An 8,399-nucleotide genomic window follows, 5' to 3' on the forward strand; every position below is an offset into this window, starting at 1 on the left:
GTCTCCTCCAGTGCTAAGAAAAGCAGAGCGCTGTGCTCCCAGGGCCTGCTGTGCTCCTGGGAGCTGCTGTTTGTCAGCGCATCGCTGACGTACCCTGCGAGCTCCGTGTTCTCGTGGCTCTGACAGGTTCTTGGAAGTGCTGCTTGGAACAACCTATGTTTGTCACTTTTTTTTCCCCTTTTTTTTTTGCTTTTCCCTTTCTTTCTCTCCTGGGCTTCGTCTCTTGGTTGCAAGAATGCTGTGTACTTTCCAAAACTGCCCTCACTCAGCGTAGAAGTGCCTTGTTTTTGCAAAGCAGTCTGGACGGGTAGCCTGCAAATCCCCAGAGCACAAGCCTGGCTGCCTGCCTGCCTGCCTGTCCTTGCAGAGCCCCAGGTCCTGAGATGGATTTGTCACCATTCCCTCCATCTGCCTTTCTGCCCTTCTAGCTAGCCTGCCTGTACCTGGCTGTGTGCTGAGAGGTACCAATACCGTGAGAATTCCTGGGCTTCATCTCTGACCTCACAGATGGCACTTTTTGGTTTTCTTCTTAGTGCTGCTCTGGTTTTAAAACCAAAACACTGAGGATCTGCTTTATCTGGCTTGAAAATAGCTGGAACCCTCCCAGGTGCTGGGATCAGCCAGGCAAGGTCAGTCATTCCCAAATGCTCCCTGAATGACGGACATGGAGGAGCTGGAAAATTAGGTGTAACCTTGCTGACCCCCTTTGCTTTATGGCTTCCAGGGGTTTTTGAGGTGATGTTTGTGGGTGTTTGGGTCCCTTGTATTGCACTGTGAGCTGAGGCACCGGGCTGTGTGCCAAAGGTGCCAAAATGGCTCACACAGTGATGTGCTGGTGATTGTGGCATCTGTCCCCAACACCTCGAACCTGCAGAGTCTGGGAGGGCACAATTCCTGCTCCCTGGAGATGTGGTGCCTGCCATGAGCATCCCATGAGCCTCCCCCAGCCCCCTGGGTAGTGAGTCAGGCGCACAGCTGGGTTCCCTGTGGCTGCAGGCAGGGCCAGGGTGAGCCCGGGGCATGGAGTCCTGGGTACAGCCCTCCTGTGCCCTCTGGGGCTGGAGTGGGGCATCACTGGGCTCCCAGTTAGCTGGATAAGCTGGGACCGTGTGGGAGGTGACAGCAGGTTGTCCTTGGGGCTGGGGTCTGCCAGGTGAAAACCTTCCCTCCTCTGGCATCACTGGGTGCAGGTGACCCTTTGCTGTAGGGATGTTCTGATACTTGGGGATAAAACCTGTCAGTTCCTCCTCCCCTGTCCTCTGTCCCATCTCGCTGGGTGCCAGTCCCGGTGCAGCTGGTGATGCCCAAAGTTCTGGTCCCTTTGGGGGTCCAAGCCTGTCCCCTGTGCCAAAGGGGCTCTTGAAGGGGGTTGTGTTTCATAGAATCAGAGTATGACTGCCTTGACAGGAACCTCAAAATCTGATCCTCCACCACCCCTGCCAGGGGCAGGACAACGTCCACTAGACCAGGTTGCTCAGGCACCCATCCAACACGGTGTTGAACACTTCCAGGACTGGGACAACTGTAATTTCCTGGCAGAACACTGTGACATCCCCCGTGCCCCCCATTATCCTGTTTCCCCCATTATCCCAGCCCTGTTATCCCAGTGTTACCCCCCAGTATCCCGCCTGCCCCCGTTCTCCCAGCTCCCCTGTTATCCTGGCTCTCCCCGTTATCCCGGTTCCCCCCGTTATCCTGGTTCCCCCCCCATTATCTCGGCTACCCCCGTTATCCTGGCTCCTTCCCCCTTATCCTGCCTCCCCCCTCGTTATCTCGGCTCCCCCCATTATCCCGGTTTCCCCGTTATCCCTCTCCGGTATCCCGGCTCTCCCCGTTATCCCGACTCTGCCCACCCCGTTATCCCACCCCGTTATCCCGGTCCCCCCCGTTATCCCGACTCTGCCCACCCCGTTATCCCACCCCGTTATCCCGTTATCCCTCCCCGCCCGTCCCGCTCCCCGCGTGTCTGCTGCCCCCTCCTGGGCACGCCCGGCACGGCAGGGCCCGGCTGCCCTGGCTCTTCCCTCAGCTCTGCCCTCGGTCCTGCCCTCAGCTCTGCCCCGCTCTGCCCCGCTCTGCCCTCAGCTCTGCCCCGGCTCTGCTCCGCTCTGCCCCCGGCTCTGCCCTCAGTTCTGCCCCCGGCTCTGCCCCGCTCTGCCCTCAGCTCTGTCCCGGCTCTGCCCCGCTCTGCCGCCGCTCTGCCCTCAGTTCTGCCCTCAGCTCTGCCCTCAGCTCTGTCCCCGCTCTGCCCTCAGCTCTGTCCCCGCTCTGTCCCGGCTCTGCCCTCGGCTCTGCCCTCGGCTCTGCCCTCGGCTCTGCCCTCAGCTCTGCCCTCAGCTCTGCCCCGCTCTGCCCTCAGCTCTGCCCTCAGCTCTGCCCTCAGCTCTGCCCTCAGCTCTGCCCCGGCCCTGCCCCGCTTCCCGCTGGCTCCCGCCGCCAAGGGGATGCTCAGGGCCCGTCCCTGCCGGTTCCAGGGTGCCCGGCCGGCCCCGCGGGTGGGAGTTCCTCGGCGGCCGCGGCTTCTGCCGTAGGACGGCGCTCTGCGGTCTCAGTAATGGGGGTGAATCTTGCTGGATGCGGAGTTTGTCTTTTTTCCTTTTCTTTTTTTTTCCCCTTTCCCCTCTTCTTCCCCCTTTTTTTCCTCCCCCTGCCTTCCCCCCTGCCCCGTTCTGCCCGTTGGGTTTGCCATGGGCAGGGAAGGGTACGGGTCCCATGGATGTCCCCATGATGTCCCCATGGCTCTGTGAAAGTCTGGGGTGCTGGCGGTGTCCCCAGTGCCAAATGCACCGCCTGACCTGCGGGCCTGCCCTTGCTGCCACAGCATCTCCCTGCCAGCCCTGGGTAGGGCTGTGGCTTGGGGCATTTTGCCCACTATTGGAGGGAAAAGACCTGGTTTTTACTGACAGGCTGGTTATTTTGGGGAAGCAGGGGGTGCAGGAGGAGGTCTGGCTGCTCGAGGCACACGGAGGGGAACAATGGAGCCACTGTGCAGGCAAACGCCCCAGCTCCCGTCAGAAAGGTCCAGCGAGGGGTTTTCAGCACGTTTCTATTCCACTGCTCAGGTATAATTACATGGGGGAACAAAGAGCCCTTCAAACCCACCACTCCCCCAGCACTGCCCGGGCTGTGGGCACACACACGTGTCAGCTCTCGGCGGGGTGTGAGGGGACGGTGACCACAAAAACAGCCCAGCAGGGCCGGTGACACTGGGCAGGGGCTTGGGAACAGCCCTGGGTGCATCTCCAGCTTCCTTGGGAGCCACAGCTGCAGTGGGGAGGCTCCTCTCCCAGAGCCACACTCCTGGTGAGCACCCCAAGGCAGAAAGCAAAGAGCAAATCTCACCCTGCCTCTTAGCACCCACCCTCCTCTTGCTGTTCATTTAGATATTAGGTTAATGAAGTGCCTTTCCTTCTGCCCCTGGCCAAATCTGCTGCAGAGGTGAGGGGTACCAGTGGGACAGCTGGGGCTTCACCCAAAAGCTGTCCCAGCCCAAACCAGCCAGGGCAGGAGGCTTGATTTAGCAGGATGTGGGGCACGGGGTTCTTGCAGGCAGCACCACCATGCAGCTGGGTGCCAGTGTGCTTCATGCATGGCACTGCACGGCCCTGCCTGCTCCTCACAGTGCTCTGGGCAAAGCCATGCCAGGCTCCTGCCAAGCCCCACAGCCCTGGGGCTGTGCATGAGCACCCAGGGGTGCTGCTCAGCTCATCCACTGGCAGCTCCACTGATGCCAAATCCCCCCTGGCCTCACCGGGAGGGAGCTGTGTGCAGTCCTTTCCTTCTCAGTGCTGATCTGTTACTGCCTGCCTGGTCTGCATCCTAATTACTGCAACAGTGCATGGAAATCAGGGCCATGTTTTCGAGCCTAGTTGTTTATTTAAGCTGTTTAAAAAGCTACTTTCCTTCCCTAGTGAATCCTGAGAAAACTATGCATGTGTTTCTTTTAAGAGCAGGCTGAAAGGAGATTACCAGTGCCCTCCATCTGGCCCCCCTCACTGCATCCCCAAAGCTGGAGCTGACCCCAGGGAGCCGTGCCAGCTCTGACCCCCACCCCTATCAGGCCATCAAACCCCAGCTTCAGCCTTGGGGCAGTGGCCCAGCACTGCAGCCCTGTGGGACACTGCTGGCTCCTGGGCTTGGTCCTTCCCTGAGTTGCAGGGAGTCTGGAGCTTGACAGGAATTCGCTTGTTTTCAGCTTGCTTTTAGGGAAAAAAAAAAACAAAAACCACTGTCAAAAAGGAAGCCTAACTTTCCACAGGCTTTTTGGCTGCGTGGGCAGGGCTGAGTGCCCAGGGCTGTGGGCACAGAAGCGTGGCAGTCTCTGCCCCTGAACCACCCATCTCGGGCCCGGGGCTAACAACACCCACTCCTGGCGCTGTTGGTGACACAGGCACCCACGGGTGACCCCCGGGTGCCTCGGGCTCACTCTGTCCTTGATGCTGTTTGGGTTTATTTCACAGCCTGGCCAGCAGGGCCACACGCCTGAGCAGTTCCCGATGTGCTTGAAGCCTCTTGAGCAGGTAATTGTAATTCCTCAGCAACCCAGCTTGGCTTATTTTGGCCCCAGCATAGTTTTGCATCCTGAGGCCCAGCTGGGTAATTTATAGCTCTGTCAGAAAAAGGATAAAATCAGCACAGGGTTTCTGGGCACTGTGCAAATCTGTGGCCCTGTGTGCTGAGGCCAGGAGAGCTCTGGGTGGGATGCTCAGGGACCCCACTGGGTGTGTGGGTAGTGCTGGAACCAGGCTTGGTAGGAGAGGGGTTTTATGGCTTGTGATGCAGTAACTGGCACCTTGGTTCAGTCTGGCTGGCTAAGTCCCTTTTGTACACTGCATCAGCCCTGGGCACCAACACCTTGGGGCAGTTTCCAAGAGAAGGTTTCTCCCTGCTCCTGTCCCCTGGCTGATGGGCAGAGCAGCATCCCCACATGCCCTGCTCCTGAGGGCCGGGGATGCAGACATTCCCACTGAGCAGTGTGGGCTGTGGGCCCCCTGGCCCTCCTGGAGGCTGTGCCTGGGCTGTGGGGCAGGGACAGCCCCAGGCAAAGGGCTCGGAGCAGGGGAGACAGGCTGCTCTCAGCGGGTGTCTGCTGCTCATCCTGGTGCAGATTCCAGGGGGATGCTGGCCTTCACTCTTGTGCTTCTCCACAGGGGATGGACAGGCACCTGGGAGAATAGCCACACTCCTGTCAGGGAGGTGACCAAGTCACAGCACAGCACAGCACCTGCCCTGGGGCTGTCCTTGCCGAGGCAAACACCTCACTGGTACAGAACAGCTCCACTTTTTACAGCCCCTGACCAGCTCCCCCTTCGCCCACCCCCTGCACTCAGGGGTTGCAAAACCCCTGCTTTAATTAGAGTTTTTCAGGTCTTCCTGCAGGTTACAAATTGCCCCATAAGCAAGCCAGCCCACCTGCCACCTCAGTGCCAAGGGCGGTGTCACCAGCTGGGTGTGGCTGGGTGAGCAGGGAAGGGACATTGCCCACCCTCCCCGTGTCCCACAGCTGCCCTCCCCTTTCTGAAAAACAGTCGACCAAACCGTGGGGAAACTTGCTGTGTGATGTGGGGCAAAATGCAGCGCAGTGGCTGTTTAGAAAGCAGCCAAACTCTTTGATTTGGACAGACGATGTCCCCCGGCGGTGGCCAGAGGTGCCCAGCGTGTGTCCCGGGATGGCCTGAGCCGCGGGCACGACGAGCAGTCAGTGTGATCCCCGGGCTGGGGCTGGGCTGGCCTCACTAGATGGCAGCAGCTTCTTCCAAACGGCACAGGGACACAGCCCAGGCAGGGAGGGGGACACCAAAACGGGCTGAGTGTTCCTCCGGGATATTCTGTCAAGGCGGGAAAGCCAGGATTTCATTTTTTTTCTCGATGTTTTTAAAGGTAACGCTCTCCTCTGGGACCTGAAGTGGCTGCTTGATGTGGTGGGCCGCCACCCTGGACAGTGGGAGCAGGGGATGCCCATCGCCTTCAAGCCTCACCATCACCTGGAGATGCCCGTGCCACACCACACCTTACACATGAATTATCCCGTGCATCCCTAAAGCTGTCGATGCTTTTCCTAAATCCATGGCTCCTGGAGCTATGTAAAGGTTTTTTTCATGCCCGATTTTATCCCCAGCCGTGTTTCTGGCTGCCTGGGGGACAGGCAGAAGCTCCCGGCAGAGCTGAGGAGCGCAGAGCAGAGCTGTCAGACGGGCTCTGCGGGCGGCGCAGCTCGCCAGAGCCGCGGACCGGCCGCGTTTCCTCCCCGGCCCCACGCTGGGTTATTGTGGATCCGGCAGAGACAGGCGCTGCCGACTCCCGAGCGAGGACATGCAACTGGCTGGCTGGCGCCTGTCCGAGCCATTTGTGTTAATCAGCGCTTATGCAAATAAACAGCTCTGCCACGCTCCCGGCTCCGCGGCGTGGAGCATATGTTCCTGTGGCAGGCAAGCGTCCCCTGCAGGAGCTCCAAGCTCCTCGTTCCCAGGGTGGGACCTGCTGTGAAAAGCAGATTAAAGGCAGCCTGTGGCCGGTGGGGAAGGCAGAGCCCCGGGAGGCCCCCCAGCCCGCCGCTGCCACCTCTCCCCTTTCCCCATGTGGCTTGAATTACTGCGGCTGTTTGCTTAATCCATCAGGCTGCAAGAATGAGCCACTCAGTGCTTTCTTGGCCTCTCCATCCAGCAAAGTGCTGTAAACATAACAAGGCAGGCTTGTTCCAAGCCCCTGAAGTCAAGAAGCAGTGCTCCTCTTGCCCTTTGGGTCTGGGTTGGTGCTAAATATAACCCAGGGTGCTTTCCATTCATAAAATGTGAATTATGCCCTGGCCTCTGAGGGAGGAGAGCGGGTTGAGGAGCTGAGGGCTCCAGACACTCCTGCTGCAGGCAGCAACCAAAAGGCTTCAGCCCATCCTTTCACAGCCCTCCCAGCTCTTCATTGAGTAGATGGAGGAGGAAATGCTTTTGGGGGAAATGTGGGGGATCCTCTGTTTGGGTTGATTAAAGTATTTTCTTGCATCTCACCCTCAGGTGCTCTAGGGCTGGGGTGGATTTGCTGGGGAGGCGAGAGCAGGGCATGGTAAGTGTGGGCTGATGGGGTGGCCCAGCAGCAGCAGCACAGGGGAAGGCCCCAGTGCCCCCATCCCCGGGTAAGATATTTGAGCATTTTCCAGAAATGGGAGCAGTAGAGTCTTGTTCCACTGCTCCCAACACCTAATGAGCACATGAGGACTTTGCCATCTGCTGGAGACACTCGCTTTTGGATCCCTTGTGGATCTCCATGTGATCACCCTTCTTCTGTCCTCCAGCCTTTTCCTCCACCAGCCCTTGGCTGTTGGCACGTGCTGTAACATTCTCCCAGTTTTTCCACAGCTGCTCCAGAGGCAGAGATGTGTCTGCCTGCAGCTTTTTGCCCTCAGTGAGGTTCCTGTTTCGGGGAAGAAGGAACCCCATCTCCTGGTGGAGTTTAGGGAGGTGCTGCTCCCTGGGAAGCCCCAGGTTAGGATGCTGGGGACCCAAGCTCTTGTGTTCCCATAGGAGCCAGGGACAGGTGTAAGCTGCAGAGGGAGGAGGCCAAGACTCCAGGCATGCCTGAGCATCTCCCTGCTGGGTGGTGTGAGGCTGTAAGTCCTTTGCAGCCCCAAATTCAGCACCTGGAGCCACAGTGAGGCATGGGGTGCACACAACAAGGCTGAGGATGGACTGCACACAGGGCAGTGCTGCATCTGAAACATTCCAGACCACAGAAAACACAGAGGTAATCCAGGTGCTGCCCATGTGTGCATCCTGGGTGCTGCAGGCCATGGGGGGCTGTGCTTCCCCTGCTCTCCTGCCCACTGCCCCGAGGTCAGGGTGGGTTGACTACCACTGTAGTCTGGCTGCTGGGTTGTTTCAAACCTCAGCTCAGGACTGCCAAACCAGAAGGTTTCCAGGTACACCATGGGCCTTTGGATGCCACGGAGATCTAAATAAAGCCTTTAACGCCCACTCTGCAAAATGCTCATGTCCAGCTCCAGGAAAGCTGGCTGCTTTTTATGGCATCTAAATCAGTAGTTTGCTGCTGATGCCAGCAGTGTGTCTAATTGTGTAAAACAACAGAGCTTGGCAGAGCCACACCAGCTAGGGAGGAGCTGGGTTTCACACTGAAGTTTTTTCTCTCTTTTTTCCTTTTCCTTCTTAAATAACCCCATTTGGGCCTCCAATAAAAAACCAAAACATCTGGTGCTGGGTACTTGGCTGCTGGGAAGCAACTCCTGCTGAGCTGAAAAGCACAGCAGCAATGCAGGGATTCCTGGTATGGATCAGTGACACTTAAGGTCGCATTTGGGCATTACCCCTGTCCCTCCTGGACTTTGAATATATGGCCTGAGGACACTGAGGGAGCTGTGGTGCTCTATGCCAGCACGCAGGTGAGTCATGCAA

The sequence above is a fragment of the Motacilla alba genome, chromosome 20, assembly GCF_015832195.1.
Source record: "Motacilla alba alba isolate MOTALB_02 chromosome 20, Motacilla_alba_V1.0_pri, whole genome shotgun sequence".
NCBI classification, from domain to species: Eukaryota; Metazoa; Chordata; class Aves; order Passeriformes; family Motacillidae; genus Motacilla; species Motacilla alba.